Source organism: Miscanthus floridulus, chromosome 17, assembly GCF_019320115.1.
Source record: "Miscanthus floridulus cultivar M001 chromosome 17, ASM1932011v1, whole genome shotgun sequence".
Lineage (NCBI taxonomy): Eukaryota > Viridiplantae > Streptophyta > Magnoliopsida > Poales > Poaceae > Miscanthus > Miscanthus floridulus.
The window spans coordinates 42,201,135-42,226,713 of record NC_089596.1 but is presented as its reverse complement, the minus strand read 5'-3'; the positions used below and the strand labels follow the sequence as shown (position 1 = coordinate 42,226,713).

General features: G+C 44.6%; 1 non-coding gene across 1 annotated transcript; it reads left to right on the top strand.

Annotated features, from left to right (window-relative positions):
• Nucleotides 1–24,787: 24,787 nt before the first annotated feature.
• Nucleotides 24,788–24,897, top strand: LOC136519154 (small nucleolar RNA R71). Its single transcript, XR_010774716.1, has one exon. It is a non-coding gene; the product is annotated as a small nucleolar RNA R71 (small nucleolar RNA).
• The last annotated feature ends 682 nt before the right edge of the window (nucleotides 24,898–25,579 follow it).

Sequence of the window (25,579 nt, the reverse complement as noted above, 5' to 3'; positions counted from 1 at the left end):
GTTTCCAAAATATATGCATTACCAGGAGCACAACGTTTGATCCGATAGGGTCCTTCCCAGTTAGGTGACCATTTGCCGAATTTACTATCCTTTGATCCGATCGGCAATTTCACTTTCCAGACCAAGTCTCCTTTAGAGAATTGCTTAATCTTGACCTTTTTATTATAATACTTCACAACCCTCAGTTTATTGGCTTCGATATTCTCAAGAGCACACAGTCGAAGGCAACTCAAGTCTTCCAAATTGTCGATCATAAAATTCTTGTAAACCTCAGCTGACAAATCATTCTATAGTGTAACACGCCTCGATCCAGTTTGAACTTCCCAAGGAAGAACTGCATTATGGGCATACACAAGTTCGTAAGGTGACATTTTAATTGATCCATGCTAGGCCATCCTATATGCCCATAGTGCTTCATTTAGCGTCGAATGACACTTCCTTGGCTGTTCCTTGATCTTTTTCTTGATCAGCTTAATCATAATCTGGTTGGACGCCTCTGCTTGACCATTAGCCTGGGCATAGTAAGGGGAGGAATTCAATAGCTTAATCCCCATACTGGCAGCAAAATCCCCGAACTCTTCTGATGTGAACATTGTCCCTTGATCGGTAGTTATAGTTTGAGGAATCCCAAAACGATACACAATGTGTCCCCTGACAAAATCAATCATGTTCTTTGAGGTTACTATTTTTAAAGGAATTGCCTCAACCCATTTAGTGAAGTAATCTGTTACCACCAATATGAACTTATGTCCTTTGCTTGAAGGCGGAAAAATCTGGCCAATTAAATCAATTCCCCAACCCCGAAACGGCCATGGTTTGATTATTGGATTCATGGCCGATGTGGGCGATCTCTGAACATTACCAAAACGTTGACAGTCCTGACACCCCTTGTAATATTCAAAATAATCTTCCAGTATCGTTGGCTAGAAATATCCAGTTCTATGAATAATCCATTTCATCTTATAAGTCGATTGATGAGCTCCACATATCCCTTTATGCACCTCACCCATCAACACCTTAGCTTCTTCTTGGTTCAAGCACTTGAGCAATACCCCATCGACTATTTTATAATATAACTGATCATCTAACAAAACATACTTAGCCGATTTATACCTTAGTTTCCTAGTAACTTTCCAAGATGGATCTCTAGGGTAATCGGCTATTTCAACTCTCCAATCATCACTTGAGGTTTCACTACTCAAGACTTCTTGAAACACTCGATATCTTGATGCACTTTGAGCTAGACAATTAGCTTCTTGGTTTTGTTCTCTCGGAATATGTTGGAAGAGATATGAAGAAATCCCTTGAGTAACTTTTGGCACTCATCGTAGTATCCTTTCAAAGTCTCTTCTTTGCACTCATATAGGCCGATCAATTGATTAATAATTAACTGTGAATCTCCAAATACTTTAATTGCTTCAGCCTTTACTTCATGAAGAAGTTGAAGTCCCTTGAGAATAGCTTCGTATTCCGTTTGATTGTTAGTAACCATTGGCTCAGTTGGAAGAGCAAACTCAAAACTTGCCCCCCGAAGTGAAATAATAACAATACCGATGCCACCACCCTGCTTGCATGATGACCCATCAAAGAACAGCGTCCATGGCATTGGCTCTACATAACTAATGCTTGGCTTGTGATGTTGGGTGATAAAATTGGCCATTACTTGTCCTTTGACTGCTTTAGCCGATTCGTACTTCAAGTCGAATTCTGATAATGCAAGAATCCACTTTCCCACTCTTCCATTCAGTATTGGCAATGATAACATGTGCTTCACCACATCAGCCTTGGACACAACTGTACACTCGACCGATAATAAGTAGTGTCGTAATTTAGTGCAAGAGAAATATAAACACAAGCATAATTTTTCGGTGGGAGAATATCTCGTTTCTGGATCCATTAGTCTTCTACTTAGATAGAAAATAACTCTCTTTTCCTTCAAATTTTTGCATCAGGGCCAATCCAATTGTCTTGTCATCAGCCGATATGTACAGTTTAAATGGCTTACCTTGCTAAGGAGGGACCAGCACAGGTGGACACTTCATATATTCTTTTATTTCTTTGAACGCCTTTTATTGCATATCACCCCACTTGAATTCTTGATCATTTTCAACTTCAACAAGGGAGAAAATAGCAGGATCCTTTCCGACAAATTTGAAATGAATCTTTTGATGAAATTAATCTTACCAAGCAGAGATTATAACACTGTTTTGGTAGTCAGGGGAACTGCTTCATCAATTGCTTTCGTGCTTTTCTGACCAACTTCGATTCCTCTCTCATGAACCATGAATCCTAAAAATTGTCCGGCTGATACTCCAAAAGCACACTTATTAGGATTCATCTTTAAACCATGCTTCCTCATGCATTCTAGAGTCTCACGCAAGTCAGCCAGGTGTTCTTTGTACCCTTCGGATTTTATCATCACATATCGATGTAGATTTCAACAATCCTGCCGATCAACTTATGGAAAATGTAATTCATCACCCTTTGATAAGTTGCACCGGCATTCTTCAGACCAAAGGTCATCACAACCCACTCGAATAGACTGATTGCATCGGGGCACCTGAAAGCGGTCTTTGCTATGTTTTCTTCAACCATGAAAATTTGGTTGTATCCTGCATTACCATCCATGAAGCTAATAACCTTGTGCCCGGCTGCTGCATCTACTAACATATCAGCTATTGGCATCGGATAACTGTCCATAGGTGTGGCTTTGTTCAAATCCCTAAAATCAATGCAAACTCTAAATTTTCCATTCTTCTTGTATACAGGGACAACATTCGATATCCACTCTGCATATCGGCACGGTCGGATAAATTGTGCTTCCATTAACCTTTTAGTCTCCTTTTTGATATCATCAAGCACGTTCGAGTTGAATCTCCTCAGAGCTTGTTTAAATGGCCGATATTCAGGTTTGATTGGCAGCTGATGTGTAACAATTGACCGATCTAAACCAGGCATCTCATAGTATTCCCAAGCAAAGCAATCTTTAAATTCCTTTAATAAGTCAATTAATTCCTGCTTATACTCTAGATCCAACTTAGCACTTACGTACGTCGGCCTAGGTCTATCTCCAAGACCAATATCTACTTCTTCTAATTCATCGACCGACGTGAAGCCATGTCCTAGTTTCCTGTATGTACCATCTATTGGATTATCCATTAATATAAATTTTCAAAGTCGACTGCTTGGATCGGCTGTTGGTTTTCAACATTGACTCTGAACTTTGATGACAAGAGAAAAACCATTTGGATATTAGCTGATGGTTGCTTTTTATCGGCTATTTGCTTGGTACACCACACTTGAGTCTTACCGAATGCCTGAGCCTGTTCTATCTCTTTATTCCTTGGGCGTTGCACCCTTCTCTTCTGGCTTCTTATTAAACCTCCTGGGCACCACTGGCCTTCCTATTGCACATGTCTTCTTTTAGTGCCTTCCTCTTCACAATCAGCCCAGTCCTAATCAATGACTCTTTTTCTAAGCCGATCATGAACACTTTTATTTTTTAAGCGTCGATCCATGTTACTATGATGATATGCATCTTGAGCATGGATAGACCGGCGGTTGGTTTCAGATTGCCTATACTCCTGATATTGATTGCTGCATTCTGGACAGTCATGTCTAGTAGGCATTTTCAAACCTTCATTCTAGCAATGTCTGAAGAAGGGACAATTCCAATGTAATTCGCTTGTTCCCTTTCATATTTCTCCTATTTTAGTTGATGCTGGTAAGCTTGATCTTTTAACCAACGCTGATAATCCTTTTCCTTTTGCCACTGCGATTTATTCAATAGAATCTGAGATGTGACCCGTGGCTTTGTCGTCTCTGCTTCTAACATCTTCCCCTGCTCGTATCGGCTCTTTTGCTCGGCATGACATCTTCTAATCTCTCTGTACTCATCAGCCGATATTTGCATCTTGGCATCAATTGTTCTAGCTTCTTTTGATTTGGTTGATGTTAGGACCTTAGTTTTTCCTTTGAATAGCCCAGCATCAACCATGTTTTGATCTCTTGGTAAAGGATTATCATCAACTTTCATTTTCTGAGGCGTATCAAATTTGAGCCTCCCCTTCTGAATAGCTCTCTGTATATGCTGCCTGAAGATTCTGCATTCATTAGTGCAATGAGAAGTAGCATTATGAAACTTGCAGAACTTCTTATTCTTCAACTGATCAGGGGGCAACATGACATGACCATTGGGCATCTTGATCTGCCCTTTCTCAAGCAGGAAACTGAAGGACTTATCTGATTTGGTGACATCAAAGTCACAGCTCTCCTCGACTCCTCTTCCCCAAGGATTTGGCACCATCACTGTCTTCTTGCCCCAATTCCATTCAGCTGCAGCAACCTCTTCTTCTTCATCTTCATAGCCGTCACCAACTGAGCATGGATCATAAGCTTCAGCTATTGTGGTACTCTTCTGGAACCGGGTATATCTACGCATATTCTAGAATTGGCTATTGAGCGCTGCTACCCGTTGAGCCAATTGGCCCAGGTTGTCGAATTCTTGTCCTAGTAGCTTTTCTTTCCATATTGGCAGCATTCCTTGAACAGCTAAAGAAGCTAGTTCATCATTGGCCAAGTTTAAGGAGAAGCACAAGTTCCTAGTTTCTCGGAACCTCTAAAGAAATTCAATGCCCAATTCATTAGTCTTCTGTCTTATAGTTGTTTGATCGGTAATCTTCTTTTCTCTGGTCCTAGTGTAAAAATATGTATGAAACTTCTTCTCTAGGTCATCCCAATTGGCAATGGAGTTGACTGGCAATGACGAAAACCAAGTGAAGGCTGGCCCTGATAAGGACAGAGAGAAGAAACAAACTCAATGGGCATCCTCAACTGATACTTCACCCAATTGTGTAAGATACTGACTGACATGTTCTATCATGCTTGTACTGTCTTAGCCAGTGAACTTAGCAAATTCTGGGAGCCTATAATTTGTTGGAAGAGCGACCAAATCATACCATTCTAGATATGGGTGTTTGTACGAAAAGGTTAGCTCTTTTGCCTTCAGACCGAATTGATTCTTCATCATCTCAATCACCTTCAGCAACAATTCATCAGCTTGCAGATTTGGATTCCTCTGCACCTGCTAACCCATTTGTGGATTGAAATCTTGCGTGCCTTGATATCCTAGGTTTGGCATCATGTGGAGGGTATTATAATCTGTGCCATAGTGATACCCTTATGGAATCTCAACCCACTAGGTCCTTTGCTGGCTCACTGCTTGAAGTCTTTGATTATAGACATAAGGATCTATATGTCTATGGATCCTTTGAATTGACGGTGCTATTCTTTGAGCCGACAACGGTATGTGGCCTGATGTGCCAAAATTGATCACCTGGTTCTAGCTTTGCCCCACTGGCTGTTGCACATGTTGTACTGGTGGTCCAGGATGGTACTGTGTTTGATTTGCAGTAGTTCCTTGAGTTTGTTCAGATGAACCTTGAACTATCTAGACATCACCACTACCAGCCAGTGCTGCTTCTTGATGACTGGTACTGACTTGGTTGGTCCCCTGGGTCGATGTTTCTGGAATGTTGTAATAAGCCAGTCCACCTTGACCAACTGGAAATCCATGAATCACCTCCTTCATGGCATTGTGGAATACGTCCACGAAAGCTTCGTTATGGCTTGATATGGCATCACGAATAGATTTGTCCACAACTTATTTAAAGAAATGCCTGTCTTCAGCTTTAGTTGTGTCCGTCTGCCCACGTAATAGAACTCTTGGTAGTGGAAATTTCTAAACAATTGTGTTGTCAAGTGTTTTGGTGTAGGACAACAAACATTTGTTCTGAAACTCTTCTATAGCTTTGCTGATGATACCCTTATCCCCATCAGGTAGATCTTCATAATGCAGCATAAGGATGTCATTGTTGTTGTGAACCGCCATGATGATTGTGGTGTCCCATCGGGCATGCCAGAAACGTGTGTCGACACAGAATTTTCGTCCCATGCCGAGGGCACACGTAGGAAGCCGGAAGGGTCCGCTCGATGGAGCAGATCCACCCAGCTTCAGCGCAGGGATGGTCGATCCTGCACAATCCTACCGAGACGTGCCAGTCAATTTGACCCTGCAATTGACAAGGAGAGAAAGTTCATTAGTAATTAAGGGCGGAACTTGCCGGTGTTGCCAGACAGTCCCGAATGTGCGGCTATGAGAGGCGATATGAAAGGAGATTGACTAAATAGTCGATTCCAATATATTCATGAGAATAAATCAGTTAAAGCTCATGGGGTTGTGTAAGAAGAATTGATTATCATTCAGGATAAATATCATTAGTCGAACAGATATTAATCAATGGCAATAAGATGTGAATAATGATCGGTTTGTGTTGAGCCAATGATTATAAGTAACCGAACCCCTTTTTATATAAAGAAACAATTCAACACCACTTAACCGTTTAACAAAGATAAATCTAATGAACTTGTTAGATCTCATCTATCATCATGACCAGTGGGGCATGAGGTAGAATCTTGTAGGCCGTAGAAATAACAATGGACTCGACGACCCTAACTCATTACTAATATCAGTGGGGCATGAGGAAGAATCATGCAGGCTATAATACAATAATAAGATCATGGGGCTAACATATCTTTCAACCTATGTTTACTTTAACGGTCTCATGATGCGAACTATTTGTGAAAGCACTCGATATCGGCTAAAACAGCCGATTCAGGCATAACACATAGTTAAAGTCATGCCTTACCAAGAATAGATCTACTAAATAATGATCCCCACTCCATGGTGCTAACAATGGGGTGTGAGGAAGAATCACATAGGCCATGATAACGGGCCGTGGAATGGTTGTCGCTAGCCAATAGATCTACTCAAGACGCAACATGCCTTAACCGCATGTTATGCACGATTAAGATTGATGTAAAAGAGCCGATAAAACTGAACTCATCGTTTAAGGTGTAGATTAGATCAGTTTTAGGTTAGCAAACGATGGGTCAAATAAGATATAAGGCCAATCTAAATCAATCTCGATCGGGCAGAGTGATATTGTTGTAGTTAGATAAATAATGAAAGCAATAAGCAATATCGGTAACTTAATGAATCTACCAAAGATTATCATTCTAAGGTAGAGCCGATAACTTGACCTTGATTTAATTCAAGCAGTGGGGTGTGAGGCAGAATCACACAGGTCATACTTGAATTAAACAAGAGTCGATAACTAGCTTATACTAGAGCCGCAGTGGGGGTCGACTGGATTGATGCAGCCATACGAACAGAGGTATAAACCATGACGGTACTTACAGACAAGCAGTGGAGGTTGACCGGATCGATGCAACCATACTCACTGAAGAACTCGCCGAGATCTACTCTACTCCTACTCCTAAGGGGTGGCCGAAGCCAAAAAAGTAATTGACTTGTATTTGGATTGGTTCTTTTACAATAGCCAGGGTTTGGTATTTATACCCGGACCCTATGCATGACTCCTGTCTAAGCATGACTCATTATAATTTTTGACCCTAGAGAAAACATTCCTAATTCAAGATAACTTGGACTCCAATGTTTCCCTTTTTGTAGGGTCCGGCGTGTTTTGTCCTGGCACTGAACGTAGCCTTCGTTATTATTCGTTGGTGCTATTTGAGGAAAGTCGATTCCAGTTTCTGCATCCGAATCAGCTGGTTCTGATCTACACGCAATTGATTCCTTGGTGACATGATCTTGAGTCCTTGTAACATCTTATTCCAAATTTTGGTGTAAACAGGTGGCTATGACACCTTTCCTCACCAGCATGATCAGAGTTTGTTCGCCTGCACCCCAAGCTTTGTGACCTCAACAACGGAAATGGTTAGAAGGCACTAACCTTTTTATACAAAAAGGGGAGAAGGGTTAAAAGCTATTTAGCCATAACGAAATTTAAAAGCTTGTTCACTTGTTACAAGTTCGTCGCCTGGTTTATCTGCCTAACTAAATTCTTGCACAGGATGTTCTCATACTCTATCTCCATAGGTAAGTCCTGTTCCAGTGGGTCATATAAGTCGTCTGGATGGCTTAACCACCGTCGAGGGATGGGTAGGAAGAAGCAGGATGCCCCATGCGGGTTATGATGGCCCCATCATGAACGACGGAACCAGGCTCCGCTCAAACTTATTAAGTAAGAGATCCCCAGACCCGTCGCATGTACCACTGAGGTAGGTCCTATGTTAGCGGGTCACCCAAGTCGATCAAACGATTCAAGCCACTGCCGAGAGATAGGTCACCCTTACTATACGCACATTTTCTCATAATTAATCTCGCTATCGAGCCTTCGACTCCAGCGACGGCAAGGGGTCAGGCCTCGCTCAGGGGCTGGCAGGAATATCTATTCGGTAGACATTCTCTATGCTCGACCCCTCCTCACATTACAAAACTAGAGGCAAGGTATGCGGAGACAAACACTGGGTGAAACTGGTCAGACTACGAGAAACCTATGCCCTAGTGGCTACGGCGTTCTTTGCTCACCAACGTGATTAGAGTTTTCATTCCCACATCTCGAGCTTTAGCCTCCACCTTCCCAGAAAGGATTTGGAGAGGCCCACCTACGAAGTCTCCATCGAGGAGAGGTCGGTAGGTCAACTAAAAGCCGATTGAATGGCCTGGGCCACTACCGAGAGACGGGTAAGGAGCAGTGGGATACCCCATGTAGGTTACACCAGCTCCATCATGAACGACAGACCTAGACCCCACATGGACATATCCGGTAAGAGCTCCCCGAACCCATCACTCGAGCCATCGAGGAAACTTTATGAACCCCCACTTTTTTTTCTAGAGCATAAACATCCATCCATCCATTCATTCATTCATTCATTCATCCATCCATTCATCATACATTCATCCCATACATCCAAGCATCGCATATGCAATTAATGCATCACAATGCTTCATGTCGCGTCACGAAGCGGTAGTCATCTCATTCGATATGAGCGGTGATCGACCGAGATTCAAAGGCTGGCCCATGAAGGGCTGAAGGCCACCTCACGTCAAATAGAGCTAGGGGAGAAAAGCCAAGATGAGCCCTAGCAGCCCTTGCCTGACCCCGCTCAGAAGCAGACAGAGACATCTCGACCTTTCTCATTCGATCCTAACCTCGAGCCAAGCCCATAAAATCTCCATAGAGAAGAGGCCAATGGGCCACCTGAGTCACTCTCTAGAGTGACATGGGCATCTACCGGGAGGCGGGTTAAGGAGCAGTGGAATGCCACATGAAGGCTATGCCAACCCCATCAACGGATGATGGACCTAGATTCCACCCAAACATGCCTGTTAGCGAGCTCACCGAGCATGTCACTCGAGCCATTGAGGCAAGTGACGTTAGCTCAGCCCCTCCAGTTGCGGAAACTACGGACGGGGCGACGATCACAAAGACGAGCTGACCCTCTACCAGACCCCTGCTATGTGCAGGGGCTCAAGGAAAGTTGGACTCGCAAGGAAACCGAACGCGTGATTACAGAACGATGGCTTAGATCCTAGGGAGGGGGTATGTGCGAAAACTGAGAATAACATTTCTAAAACAAGAGATACTTTCTCCCACTAGTTTTGCTATCCTCTCCTTGATCTTCAATGACACCCGACCCCAGCAATGGCAAGGGGTCGGATCTCACTCGAGGGCTGATAAGGGTATATATACACCCTTTTTGATGCATTCGCCGTGCTCGACCTCTTCCTCATTTTAAACCTAGTGGCAAGGTCTACGAAAACAAACGACTAAGACTGTTTGGACTACAAGAAACCTACACCCCAGCGACTACGGCACTCTTGCTTAACCAGCACGATCAGAGTTTCCCTCCTACACCTTGAGCTCTATGGTCTTAACAAATGGAAGGGTCAAAACGCATGCACCCCTTTTCACACATAAAAAGGGAGAAGAAATAGATTCGCGATCAATCAAAACAAAATAACAAGTTTATTTAAATGATACAGAGTGGTCGGAGCTTGTCCGCTTGTTACAAGGAAGATTTCCCTTCCTATCTGGCTAACCAACACCTCTGGGGGAGAACTAGGCTCTCTACTCTATCCGCTAGGTCCTGCGAAAGGGGAGCCACCGCCGTCTCCATCTCCTCCATCTCATGGGCTTCATAGCTTAGCGCGTTGCCATGGCTCATCATCTCCAGATCGATGCTATCCCCATAATGAGAATGAGCAATCACGAAGGATTGATTAACCCTAGCGTGAAGGGTGCTCCTCTCGAGCTGGTGCACCCAAGCCATGATCTCAATGGCACGGGCCATGAGCGAACTAGTCCCCTCCGACCACACCACCTGGAGGTCATTGCAGGCCACTCCAAGGGTGGCACTTAGGATACCAAGCTCGTCGCTCTCCACTTAAAGATCCCTCCTTGCCTTGTCAAGGTCCATGGCTAGCCCGGCTGAAATGCTATTAGCCTCAAGCCTCTGTGCCATTATGATTCCGAGCTCAGCTTAGAGGGAGCCAACCTTCTACTGTGCGCCATCGCGCTCTTGGCAGGCCTAGTCATTCTCTTGAATGGCCTGGTCATGCTCCTCGCAAGCCATGCCATGCTCTGAGTGGAGCCTCTCTATGGTTTGGAGCAGCTCATCCCGCTCCTTGCATAGCTGGGTGACCGTCGATGCATCTAGGCTTGGCCTCTTCTCTAGGGCCATGAGCCTCTCCTTAGCCCCTAGCTTTAGCTCCCTTTCCTTCTCAACCTCGGCCAAAAGGTCGAGGATCTTCTGGCGGCCCTTAGCATCCTTCTAGAGCAGCTTGTCCTGCTCCTTCCTGAATATGGCGGCCTCCTCATCATCCCTCCGTGACCTCGCTGATAGGGCCTTGAATGCCCAATCGACCTCGTCAACATGCTGATAGGCCTCGGCCACCCGTGACTGAAGATTGTTTACCTCCTCAGCGAGGGGGGTTAGTTCAGCCACCCTCTATTAGGCGTCAGCAAGCTGAGCGGTCACCTCCCCATGCAGTCATGCCTCCTCAATGAGGCAGTCCCAAGTCTCATTCTGTTCATGAAGGAACCAAGACTTCCCCCGGCTACGAGCGATGAGGGACTGAAAGGAGACAATGGTTAGAACACGAGAAACATATGGAGAAAGGAAAGGACAAGAAGAAGGATCAAGCGAATACCCATTTGGTGGGAACAACGACATCACGCAAGGCACCCCTAGTGTGGTCTAGGGCTTCAAGCATGGATGTGACCCCCATGTCAAGGCTCTCTCGCTCCACGCTCTCAGCGGTGTCATCGAGGGTGAAAAGAGTCGACGCTGGCACCTATAGATTTGTCCACCGAAGCAGGGGCTTGCCCCACATAGGTGAGTTGTCACCCACCAATGACAGGGCCAAGGATGACTCCCCGCCACCTCCAAGCACTGCCAGACCCTCTCGCGGCAATGACCCCACTGGGGTGCCCCCTCCAGCAATAAAAGGGGTCAGCAGTATGGGCGCCGACCTCTCTCCCAGCACCACGATGTCCGAGGACCCCTCGGCCGCATCCTCCTCTATCCAGCACATGCCAGACTCCATCATCTGGGCTACCAACTGCGTAGGTCACGTTGATACCTCAGGCGCCACCACAATAGCGCCTGGCTGTAACCCGCCTATCACAGCCACCGCCACCTCCACCTGCGTTAGCGGGGTCACGACCGGCTGTGTCGTGCTCACCACAGTCGATGCCATGAGCATGGTCGGCAGCTCCATCTATCCTATCGTTGATAGTGGTATCACCGCCATCGCTGGCTGCTCTACAACCTCCGAAGTCACCCCTTGGGCCCCGCATCCACCCGTCCTACCAAGGGCGCAGGCACCACCATGGACAGCCCCTGTCCTGCCAAGGGCGCAGGCACCACCGACGCTGCAAGGGACAAAAAGTATAAGTCATGATGAAATCCATACAAAATAGAGAAAATAAGGGAACTGATGACTTACCTTAGCACCGTCGGGCGGTAGATACGTTTGGGGGGCAAACCCCCCGACCTCTGCTCTACCTAGTCAGGGTGAGGCCGTTTCAAGCCCAACCCCTACTCCTGGGCAGAGGGGCTCGCTCCCCTTGACTCTCGGGGTGAGACGATGGAGCCACCCACCTCCACCAACATCTCAGGCACGGTGGCAAAACTACCCACTTCTGTTGACTCCTAAGGGTGGCCGATGATATGTCCTGCCTCTGCCGGCTCCCTGGATGTACCCTCTCCTACATGGAACAGGAAGGGCCCCGACTCCTGTAAGGATGAAACAATACTAGTCAGCGCATCTTATTCTCCAAGATGTCCCACGTGACATCGTCGGCTACCTCATCGTTTTCGCCATCATCATCACCGTTGCCATTGTTGGTGTCCTCCCCCCATTATCATGCCTACAGCTTCTGCTACCTATTCCTCATCTTGTCCTCCTTTGCCTTCCTCAGCCGCTCACCCTCAGCGTGATTCCCTACCCTCACAAATGAATCCCTTGTCAATGGCGTCGGGTGATCCATGAAGATGAGGTCCCTTGGCTAATACCGCCCCTCTCAAAGTTAGTATCAAGGGGTTAGGAAATCAATTAGAAGGCAAGAGAAGGGGAAACTTACAAAGACAATGTGGCCTGGCTCTAGCCGCATCAAAGGATGCCCTAACACTAGATAGATGAAGTCGAGGGGGCACCCGCATCATCCTATGAAGGCTCCATCACCTCCTTGATGCGCTGTGTGATCTTAGAATTGGGGAGCGCCCCCTCAGCGAGCACTGTCCCATCGAATGATGCCTCGGGTGTCATTGCGTATAGCGGGAGCATGCGCATCATCAGCGGTGCCACCCTCCTTGCATGGTAGGCCCCGATGACACCTGATCCCTTCAGGCTGCTCTCCTTCAGGATATGGATGGCGGTGATGTGGTCCTAGATCTTCTTCTTGTCTTTCTCTGGGATGCCCCACTTGCTCCATGACTCTAGGGCCTCTTCGATCAAGCACCTAGAGAACTCCGGTAGAGAGGCGGTGGCGGTGTTCTTGAGGTAGAATCACTACGAGTGCCACCCTTTGTTGGACATTGATAGCCGCATTGACGGGTACTCGCTAACCTGATTGTTGCAGAGTTGGATGCTGGCGCACCCCATTGGCATGTGTAGCTCCTGCTGGCCGCTCTTCTCCCTCTTCTTCTAGAGGGTGATGGCGAAGAAGTACCTCCACAGATCAAAGTGGGGGCTAATCCCTAGGAATGCCTCACATAGGGTGATGAATGCCGCCATGTGCTAGATCCTGTTGGGGTTGAGATGCTATAGCTCGATCTTGTAGTAGTGCAGCAGCCTTCGGAGAAATCTACAGGCGGGGGTCACGAACCCATGCTCATGGAAGTGGGCGAACGACACCACATAGCCATCGAGCAGCGATGGCACGTCCTCCTCACCAGGCAGCAGCCACTCCTCGGCCACGGTCCACACGCGAAGAAGACCTCGATAGACAAGGCCATCTATGCGCTGGAAGGTGATGTTAGGGTGGCACCATGGATCCATTGGAAGATGGGGGCAAGTGGATGCGAGCTTGATGGCGGTGGGGACATGGATGCAGGAAGTCTAAGTGATTGGTGGTGGTGGTTGCAGATACAGAGGCAAGAAGGCAAGGTATGGAACCTGGGGGTGAACCCTTTGGTTTTATAGGGGCGACGGGCACAAGGAAACCAACCATCCACCTAGATCTCTGCGCCTCCCATGCTCTGCCACAATGTCTCACCATGGGATATGTGCACACAATCTCTGTCTGTTCCCTTGAAAAACTCACCGAACATTTCGCCTCTCCAGATGGACCATGACTCGTCACAAGTGTGAGGAATACGGATCTAAAAATGCCTCTACGACCCATCTGGGCCCGGGAGTTTGTAGGTTAGCCCATCAGTGGATTCAACAACTGCTCCAAGCACCTTGAAAGTAAGGGAATAAAAAGGGATGGGCCCGCTAGCGACCAGCGCCCAGGCACACGAGCACAATGGGCATCTCGGCCCACGTTCGAGTCTCGACCAGATATGATCCATGGTTTTTCCTCAAAGAAAGGCAGAGAGCCCTCGAGACCGGTCGAATGGACCCAAGAACTATATGGATTGACCACTGAGAAACTAGAGTCGATCACCAGCTGGCCCTAGATGGATCCCCACGAATGGGATACCGGGGCCCCAATCAGGAAAGACCTTTTCTGACCCACCAAATCTCACGGCCATACCTACAAAGGGTCCAATCTCGACAAAAGGGAACCGCCGTCCCTAGGTCACGCCATGGGCGACCAAAGAAGGCCAAAACCCTCAGAGTCCTCCCATTCGGAAAAGCCTCCGATGGAGTATTCTACTCCTCCAAAGGCTCGGGGGCTACTGTCGGGGACCAATACTAGGGTATCCAAAGAGGAGGTGCTAATAGTCATCAAACATTAATCCATCTTGGTAGTCAAGGGCATGACTATAGCTCCAACCGACCCTATGTATGTAGGCTCTACATCGCCCAACCTCTAAGGGTGGACTTCGCCTCACTCGACCCCTGAGGGCTGCCTTTGCCTTGCCCAACACTGAGGCCACAAGCTCCTCCTCGTCCGACCTCTAAGGATGGACCCCACCTCCCCCAACCCATGAGGGTTGGCTCTGCCTCGCCCGACACTGAGGTTGCGGGCTCTGCGTCGCCCAACCCCTAAGTGCTGGCTCTGCCTCGCCCAACACCAAGGCCATAGGCTTCGCCTTGCCCCAACCCCTAAGGGGTGGTCCTGCCTCGCCTGACCCTAAGGCCACGGGCTCTGCCTCACCCGATGGAGACCTATACTGCCGCCAACCACTCTAGGTCCAAGCATATGGCCTAGGTCAAAGCTCTGATATTAGGGAAGAGACCGACATGCTCCAATGTGACCCATGGCCTTGACGGGCCATACTAGAGGGATCACATCAAGGACAGCATTGGACAAATCAGCGTTGTTCCACCTAACCCCTGTATGAACACTGATAGGCGCGTCAGTTCACCATGATGTCCGCCAAAATGGAGTAGAGCGCCATGACTGGGAGACAATGACTGCACATGGCACTAGTGACGGATAGAGCCATGATGTGGAGCTATCCCTGTTGATCTCTATAGGGTCGGTGTTACCCGTGTGAAGGAAAAGAAGGACCCAGCGATCCTGGAGGACTTCTTCTCCTCTTTTCCCTCCGCTGTAACCCATGCTTTCCCTTGACCTATAAAAGGAAAAGCAGGGCATCCCATGAAGGGGACTCGAACCCAATCCACTCATAAAACCCCGAACACACAGCTGAGCGGCGACCAAGCTCCCAGCACCTGTTCACTCCCTTCACAAGAGACTTGGGACCTATCCCTCTCTCGACCGTTTGTAACCCCTACTGCAAATTTTTAGTACTAGTAACACAAGCAACAGTGATGAACTGGATGTAGGGACATTCTACCCAAACTAGTATAAACATCATGTCCTCTAAGTACACCATCCGAGCCAGACGTGCAATACTAGAAATTTACTAGTTGGTATTTACTCGAAACACCGACAACATGTATCTGAGGCTGCTTATTGATGATTTCAAGGAACTCTAGAAAGAATAGGGTATCAGGGTGTACAATGGGTTCAGGAAAGAACATTTCAACCTACATGCCATGCTCTTCACCACTATGACTGATATTCTAGGACCTCATAGCGTGTCTATGTAGAGGAAAGGAGAAAAAGACTGCTTTCAGTGCTTAGATGACATAGAGATTGTTTTGCTGAATAACTCAATGAAGAGGGTCTATGTAAGGCACCAATGTTTCCTTCCTAAGTCTCATCCATACTGGGAGATGAAATGTCAGTTTGATGGCACTAGGGAGATAGGTTCTGCACCAAGGCATTTTAGCGGGAGACAAGTTCTGCACCGAGGCATGTTTCCTTCCTAAGTCTCATCCATATTGGGAGATGAAATGTTAGTTTGATGGCACAAAGGAGACATGTTCTGCACCAAGGCATTTCAGCGGGCAATAGGTACATGACTTGGTAGTAGAGGATACCACGCCTAAAGTTAACCTGGAGAGCACTATCCTTGGAAAGCGAAAGCACAGTGCAAAAGCAAAGAGTGCCATTAAGAAGAGGTGGAAGAAAATGTAAATCCTATGGGAACTGCCTTATTGGAAAGACATTGTGGTCCGCCACAACATCGATCTCATGCACATGAAAAAGAGTGTCTGTGGGAGTTTGCTTGGGACACTCATGAATGACAAATGGAAAACCAAGGACCCTGCAAAAGCAAGAGCTGACCAAGAGGAATTTAACATAAGGCCCAAACTCTGTCCTAATGGTACCAGTGCCCAGCCACCTCTATCTTCCATAAACCTAACCTGAGAAGAGAAGCAGGAATTGTGCGACTTCTTTCGTAGTGTCAAACTTCCCTCTGGATATGTAGTGAACATCTGAAAGCTTGTGCCTACAAGAGAAAACAAGATGCTTCCCATGAAGGCTCATGATTGTGATATCATGCTCACAACAATGCTTGCAGTTGGTATCCGGAACATATTGCTAGAGAAAAGCCAAAAGGCAATCATGAGCCTTTGCTTCTTCTTTAATGTAATCTCTTAGAAAGTCATTGATGAACAATCACTAGATGATCTTGAAAAGAACATGTGTGAGATGATGTGTCTCCTTGAGGTTTACTTCTCGCCGACTTTCTTTGACATATCCATCCATCTCATTGTACATTTGGTTAAGGAGACCAAGGATCTTGGACCAATGTTCCTCCACCACATGTATCCGTATGAGAGATTTATGAGTACTCTGAATAGGTATGCCAAGAGTTGGGTCCATCCTGAGGGAAGCATGGCGCGGTGCTATTCTACTAAGGAGGTGGTCGACTGGTGCCTCGGTTACATGGACCCCACTAATCCAATCGGCATCTCCAAGTCTTGCCATGCGGGAAGGCTATCGGGTAGAGGTTGTGTTGGGGAGAAGCATATTACTCTAGAGAGAGATGCCTATGAACGAGCCCACTTTCTAGTGTTGCAGCACACAACAGAGGTGGAACCTTACATTGAAGAGCATATGGAGATGTTGAGGCAACAAAACCCGCACCAGGGCAAAGCTTGGTTAGCCAGGGCACATATGAGTGGGTTCAACATCTGGTTCAGATATCAACTTGCCAGTTCAACATCTTACACAGACAAAAGGCTTTGAAAGCTACCAAAGGGCCCTTTCTTCACAGTCATAACCTATCAAGGCTATGACATAAATGGCTACACCTTTTACACAATTGATCAAGACAAGAAGAGCGTGTACCAGAATAGTGCTATTCATGTAGATGCATTTGACAGCAAGATGCAGAAGACAACGTACTATGGTCAAATTGAAGAGATATGGGAACTCTTGTATCCAGGCTTCAAAGTGCCTGTTTTTCGATGTCGATGGGTTCAGGGAAGTCAGGGTGTCAAGAAAGATAGGTATGGCTTCACTACCGTTGACCTCCAACAAGTTGGGTACAAGGATGAGCCATTTGTAGTTGCAAGTTAGGTTTCCCAAGTCTTCTATGTGCGCGACACTAGAAACAAGAAATGACAAGTGGTTCTCCCTAGGAAAAAGCAGGTTGTCAGACTTGAAAATCCAGTGGATGAGGAAGAGTTCAATCAATCTAATGAAGTGCCTCCTTTGGAAACTTCCATCCTCCCTGTGATTTTGGCGAGCGAGCTAACTCCATATCTAAGAGATGGCCATAAAGAGGATGCCCCCATGGCAAAAAGATGTCAAAAATAGGAAGTACGCAAAAAAGATGCTCATGTGAGTTTTTGAACAATGTGCAATCTTATTTTTTAGTTAATAATATATATTTTTTATCACTCTTATTACTTATAATGTGATGTTACTTTCAAGAACTTTCAGGAAGGGATTCTAGCTAATGAGGGAAGTTCATGTCATCTAGGATGTAAACTATTGAATGAGATATATAAATTGTACTAAATAAGTTCATGTCATCTAGTACATGAGCCCACAACTCCTTGTAATGTTAAGCCCACAACTCCTTGTAATTGCTTATCAAGGTCGTCTACTTCATTTGATCTCTCATGACATGCATATGAGCTTTTGAGTACATGAGCACTATTCTGGTACATGAGCATCTAGTATATGCGCACACAACACATACATGAAACCAGTAGCATCCAGTGGCTGCTATGGTCATCACAGCAACACAAATAGGCACCACATGTAACATATATATACATAGATAGCTAATGCGCTTAAGGTGTCCATACATGAGTGTTGGGGTCATAACCCTAGAGTGTCTCAAAGCACCAATTAATTAGTAGGCCACATGGCCCGTAATACACCAGCTAGCGAAAGACCAAGCGACCGAGGCCTAGCTAAGCCAAGCGAACTAGGCCAGGGTTAGCCACGACCCTTCCTCTCGCCTTGGCCGCACAGCGCTTGAAAGGCGCATGACCTCTCCTCTATCCCGACCCTTGGAAGGAACGAGGAGAGGTTGAGCCTGGCTAAGCGTGCCTGCTCCGATAGGAACAAGCACGCCGCACAGACTCTATAAGGACTGAGGGAACTACAGTCACCTCAGTCTGGTCAGACGCCTTTCCTATGCCACACCACGTAGACAAGACAATACCACCCAAAGCTGTGATGATAGGTATGATGACCACCAGTCAGATACGGTCCGATGAGACGAGAGTACAATCCTACCCACTATGGGATGGGATCCATGATGAGGGCCTTGACTTGGAGACCATCTAGGTTGGCGAGAACCCCAACCCCAATGATAGGGATCGTGGCCCCCGCTCCTCAAGACAACAAGGCAATCAATGACCCAGGGGCAGTCACCAACTCCTGTATGATGCACCAAGAAACTAGGAGATGATGACAAAGGCCATGGAGGAGACCGCATCGCATAGGATGGCTAGCGAACTATCATCATGCCTATAGTGCTGCCACAGCCATCATAGTAGCACCACGCCATGCCATGCCACGATGTGGCCACAAGACCATGACGACAGCCATGCCCGGATATACTCCACAAGACGACTGTTGGTATTTATTAACTTTTCACTTGTTTTAAGTAGCCACCTATGATATGCCTACATCTATTAGCATTACATGTATTAGGTTGTCATCCCTAATGATGGTGCTAGAGATGCTTGTTGATTTTACCTAGTATTACTACTAGAATGATACTAAGTAGATCTTTATTATTTCATGTGACTAGAAAGAATATATAGATATGAAGGAATCTACAGGAGCACAGATAATATACCATTGTAGCACTTCATCTGGGAGTATTCCAAGTATCGTTATTTATATTTTTACCACAGGGAAGGTCTAGCATGGACATGTATTGATAACTTATACTATTGATGGAGAAGTAAACCATAACCAATGTTCTACTCATAACAGGGGTAAGTCATAGGATAAGATATATATATATATATATATATATATATATATGATAAGTATTGATCAATGATAATGATAAATCACTCAGAGTACTTCTTTGTATGGCATTAGCATGGTTAGGTAGAATATTAGAGGAATAATTCCTAAGTCATTCTTAATTACAAGTCAAAGAATACATTGATTAGTGCAATTATACCTAGTAGTCATTGCTAAATCCATCGTCATATCAACACATAAGGGATATTACTAAGGAATATTAAGAATAGAGCTTGTCTTCCTTCGTAACTGCATCTTACGTGCATACCTATATTCGGGGAGTGGACTACAAAGGACTCAACGGGAGTGTCACATCCGTGATCTACCACATGACCTAGAATATAGGGTGTATCCACAGGTAAACAACGTATAAGCACCATACTTACACAATGTCGACCACCCACCCATGGATCCTTAGACTGAGCGCTATACGAACTTATGCATGAACATGTTGATAATCTAACTATACTAAGCATATAATCAAAGTAGATGATGAACATTATAACTAGGAACATGAACGATATGAAGATGATTGTCATAACAATTGTAGCAAACATATAAAAGTAATGAGAGATACAAAAGAGAGGGGGTACAAAGATTATACCAAACCACGCTCTTGACATGATCGGGAATCCAAGTGAAGCCTAACTAGCTATGTCATAGAATTGATGGAGCTCTAAGGATGATTAGGGTTTTTGTCTTCTCAAATGACTTGATGACTAGGGATATGCCAAGGGGGTGGCAGGGGCTGGTATATATAGGATGGAGCATCAATCCTGAGCCCTCGGATCAAACTGACTTGAATAAATGGCGTAGATGCAATCTAGGAGGTGGTGGAGAACCGACATAACAACGGAGGCTGACATGTGGGCCCCTAGGGACCGGCTGGCCCCACCTGGTAGCCACTGACTGTCTACCTCGATGTGGTGTCCTCTGGTGTCCTCTGGAACCTTCTAGTGTCTATTTCATGGTGGATAAGCATGATTAATTCTAACATGTAGGTCCACCTTAACGGTTTTCTAAATAAACCCTGCAGAAATCATAGATTCATAAAAACTCGTGGAATTTGTTAGTTTAAACCCTTACACCTTCATCGGTGATTATATTTATGCTCTTATACATGTTATATTGATGGTTTATAATGGTTGTTAACTACCATCAACAAACTCCCCCAAGCTTAACCTTTTGCTAGTCCCTTAGCAGAGCTAAACTATGTAAATGGATCAGGAGTTGTGTCAATGCTTTCACTCCTCAAAAGTACACATATGTTCAAACAAGAATTCTCCTCCGAATTAGAATGAACCGCTTGGACTTTCAAACTTATCCATATTACCTTCAACCATGGGGCTTCTTAGCCTTCACTTGGGTCTTGAGCAATTGAAAGATAGAACGATCAAGTCAAGCACTATGTCTCAAGTTCTTTGCTCAACCATTATTCAGGAGTTTTTATAGGTTTTCAAAATAAACTCAGAGCTTCCATTGTATGACACTCTCAAGTCTCTCAATATATGTGGTATTTGTGGATCCTCACCAAGGCAGTAATGATGTTGTGCCTTTCTCTTCCTACAACTAAGGCTTATGTGGGGCTCATAGGAGTGGAGACATCATGAAAGAGCATATGTGCAATACATATATTGTAAAGTCAAACCTTAGATCCAAAGAGAGTTGAGTCATACAATCAAATCAAGATGTGCATGTGTGTGGATGCATATGGTGGATATATATGGTGGCTAACATATTTCTACTATGCTCCTTGAAAACATATCTCTCTTTTAAAACATGGAAACAACTTTGCAAGAGAACATGGGCTATCTTATTCATCTTTTTTTTCAGGCGGGCATCTGAGTACCCATTGTTTTCAATATCTTGGACACTTGTCCATTTTTTTCATCTCTCTTTTTTTCCTCTTTTTTATGAATAACTTTTGCATAGCCCATGCTTCTTTTCTACAATAAAACTTTTGAGAGATAGCAACAAGAACTTGGAGCATTTATTTGGTGGATATCCTATCAAGCATATTTTTGGTGTTCACTCCTAGTGTAGGAGTAAAACATTTTTGGGTGGATCTAGATGGAATGGCATGTTTTTGCGCCTACCCCCAGTGTTGGAGTAGTGCATATGTGGGTGGTGTGTACGTGATCTTGATTTTAAGAGCATGACAAACCTCTCATAAGGGTCAACAAAGCTTGACTAAACTCAATGCAAAACAAGCAACATATATGTGGAAGTTTTCCTATTCTAAATAACATATATGGCTCTAGTAGGAATTCAAGCTTTGTCATACAGGAGCTCATCATGTAACATTTTTATGTTTTTCAAAAGATAAATCTCCAGAACTTTAGTATCACTTGGAATAAGATAAACAGCAGCTCAGACTTTCTCATATCATATCCATCAATTACCTAGACTTAGATCAAGCATATGCTACCCACGAGTTTCAAGTTCAGAGTAAATTCTTATATCAAAACAGTCGTATCCAAACTCGAGAAAATTCAAGGCAGAAAACAAGGTAGTTGAAAAGAATTACGACAGAGCAACTATTCATCATTTTCATTGCAAGAGATTATCCTTGGAGTCCATTTATTGAGCTCTTAAAAATAGAAAACATAGACACACACTTTTTATTTTGTTTTCTCATTTTTTAGATCACACCTTACTAACATATATATTTCTAACACAAGGATAATTTTTTTTATTTTGTTTTAGTTATGCATCTTCTTTTTTAGCCAATGTAGAACAAACTTAAGAATAACAAAAGGAAAGAAATACTTAGCTAGATACATGGGGGATGCCTTTCCTCCAAGCTAGATGTTGGCGCGATCGAATGTTGAAGTTGAGTAATCCTTCTCAGAGCAGATTTGCCAACGGATGTCTTTCTCGTCCAGGAGTGGAGTGAGATGAAGTCAACCAGGTGAACTTGCTCTTGATCATATCATCCTACAAAATACTAACAAGAACACCAAAACTCGTGGAACGGATTAAGAAAAAGGGTTAGCGGTCAGCCGTTCAAAGATTAGTTGTTCTTGAGGTTTAGAAATATTTTTGTATTTGCAGAATTTTAGTAGGATGTCTACCTAATATATACTTTTCTTCTCTTTTTTAGGTTTTCTTATTTATGATATGCAGAACAGAAAAATATGTATGCATGGTATTTTTAATTTTTATGCCACCACAGTGTATATTCCCATGGGTATTTACACCATAGATTTATTCACATGGGCTTAGGGTTTATGATGCAATGATAAAATGCAGTCATAAAACTTTTTATCTTTCTTTTATTAACATAAAGTAAATGCAGAAAGGTAAATATGCTAAAGTGAAAGGAAATAATGCAATGCTAAAAAGTAAATAAGGATAACTACCGATGTTACCTCCCGGCGAGAGTTCGAATTTTTAGGTCCTCCAGATAGGACCTCTCCTATCTTGTTCATTCCTTGGGGCATCTGTCAGTCCCAGAGACGGAGACCTTGATGGCTGCACTTCTTGTGATGGTAACTTTGATAATGTCACTTTTTCCACACCTGCTTCATCTATGGACTTGACTTTGGTGGAGTAGGTTCATCTTTCATAGGTTCTTTAGGTTCCTCCCATTCATTCCTTGGGGGTTGATTCTTCTGGTTTCGGAATGATCGATGTCTCCTCCTAGAGCGAGACTTCTTTGGCTATTCATAAGTGGTATAACTATTGAAATAACAGCGTACCTTTTCTCTAGGGAATTGGAAGTGGACTTGCCTAGATCTAACGTAGATGATCGCGTTGGTGGTGCTAAGGAACGATCTTCCCAAGATGATGGGTGTATCATCATCTTCTTTACCCATGTCTAGAACCATGAAGTCTTTAGGGGCAAACTACTTGTGTATTCTTACCATGACATCTTTTGCTATTCCCTCTGAAAATCGTATTGATTGGTCCACCATATGTAGGGAACAAAGGTTTGTCACCAAATAAGTATTCATACATTACCTTAGACATTATGTTCACACCTGACCCAATGTCACAAAAGGTCCTGTGGAATATTCTTTATCCAATGGTACACTCAATCATTAGTACACCTAGATCATCCTTCTTAGTAAGGAATGGTGAAGCGAGGAGGTGGTGGTACTCTGATCTGAGTGTGTTGATCATGTTAACTGATTCTTCTTGTGGCTGCCTCACCTTGTTTTCCTCCTTCTCCTATTATTTTTCTTCTTGGTCACTGTTGTTTCTTTGGGTAGATACGGCATCTATGGATGTCCAGGAGATTGCAAGATACGATTCTTGAAAGAAAACTTCTCCTTTTTATCCATAATTGTGAAGCAGATCTTGGCACTGTCCGCGTAGATGATGGCTTTTGCGGTGCTCAAAAAAGGTCGGCCCAAGATGATGGGTGCCCTTTCATCTCCACCTGTTTCCAAAACCACAAAATCTACAGGTACATATGATTGTCCCACTTGAACAATGGCATCTTCAAGAACTCTCTTAGGGTAGCAGAGTGACTGATCTACAAGCTGCAAACTCATATTTGTGTACAATAAAGTATCTCCATTAATTTTATCTTAAATTGCCTTAGGCATGATGTTGACACTTGCTTCGAAGTCATAGATAGCTTCTTGGAAAATGTGAGGTCCAATGGCGATGGGAATAACAGGCCTCCCTAGATCGCTCTTCTTTTCCTGCAAGGTATAATCTATACACCTTCCCATCGATGGTTGTGTACAGTAATATGCTGCATTGTGAATATCGACAAGATTTGCAGTTTCTAGATCTTTCGGTTGCCCTAGAATCTTACCTTTGTCGGTCGGAGGAACAGCAGCCACCAGCTGAGCTATTTGTGATTCTATCGTTTTATTGAAGCTATGCTGGCTTTTAATGGCAGAGGAGAGGTTATCCATTCTATTATTTATGTTTTCTAATATTTTATCATTAGAAGCTAGTTTTCTAGATAAGCTCTCCACAATTTTAGCTTGGCCAAAAATCAATTCTCTCAAGGGTGGTTGATTGAAATTATTACCTTGAGGGTTACCTTGGTAGTTCAGCCACTGTTGCTGATTCCATCCTTGAATTTGTTGAGGACAAAAGTAGTTGTTATTGACAAAGTTCACATCATCATGAATTTCAGGGCAATTGTTCCTTGAATGCCTAGTGTTGCCACACTCTTCACATGTTATGTGGGAATCATGAATATGCATGACTTCTTACTTCTCATTGGCTCGATCTTCGAACTTCTTCAACAGCAGGTCCATCTTAGCAGACATCATGTCCACCCCCTTGACTTGATGCATACCTCCACCTCTCTTGCAGGTCTGAACTTGTTCTTCATTCTAGCCTTGGTTAGAGGCCATCTTCTCCAAGAGTGCTGTTGCAGCTAGGAGTGTGAGTGATAGGAATGCACCTCTGCAGCAACATCCATAGTCTCACGGGTACTCTTAATCAACCCATGATAGAAAGTCTACATGAGTAGCCAATTCTCCATCCCATGATGAGGACATTCTAATATGTAATCTTGGAAGCATTCCCATGCCTCAGGGGACATATTCATCATGTTGTTGTTGAAAACTTGAGATTCTCCCACGCAGAGCATTAGTCTTGCCTATGGGAAAGAACTTTGCTAGGAAGGCAGTGGAGCAGTTATCCCATGTAGTGTTTCTATCTTTGTTGGCGTAGAACCATTGTTTTTACTTCCCCAAGAGTGAGAATGGTAAGAGGCAAAGTAGTATGGTGTCTCTGGTCACTCCTTTGATGGTGAAAGTGCTATAGATCTCTAGGAAGTGTTGGAGATGGGCACTCGCATCTTCATGTGCCTTCCACAAAACTGGCTTGCTTCCACCATGTTGATGAGGGCTGGCTTGAGCTCGAATTTAATGTTTCCGACATTGGTTGTCGGACTAGTACGGATGTTAGCTGTAGTTGGAGCAGAGAATTCACGGAGAGTCTTGTCAGCCATGGCTTTGAATTCTGGTGTTAAGCTTTGCTTATCTGGTTGTCTTTCAACCCTAAAGCTGAAACTTTCTTGAGTTTAGCTCTAGTTCTCTTAAGTAATGCTTCTGGATTGTCAATGTAGTTCATCGAAAGGTCAAAACCGGCTTATACATTACCATGCATAAGATACACAAGTAGACAACACAAGGGTAAGCCTGTTTGAGCAGAGGTCAATGGTTATCTCGATCACATCGATAAGTATAAGTTTATCAATACTTCCTTTGCGTAGCTACCTTCCCCGGCAATGGCGCCAGAAATGCTTGTTAGTATTTATTAACTTGTCA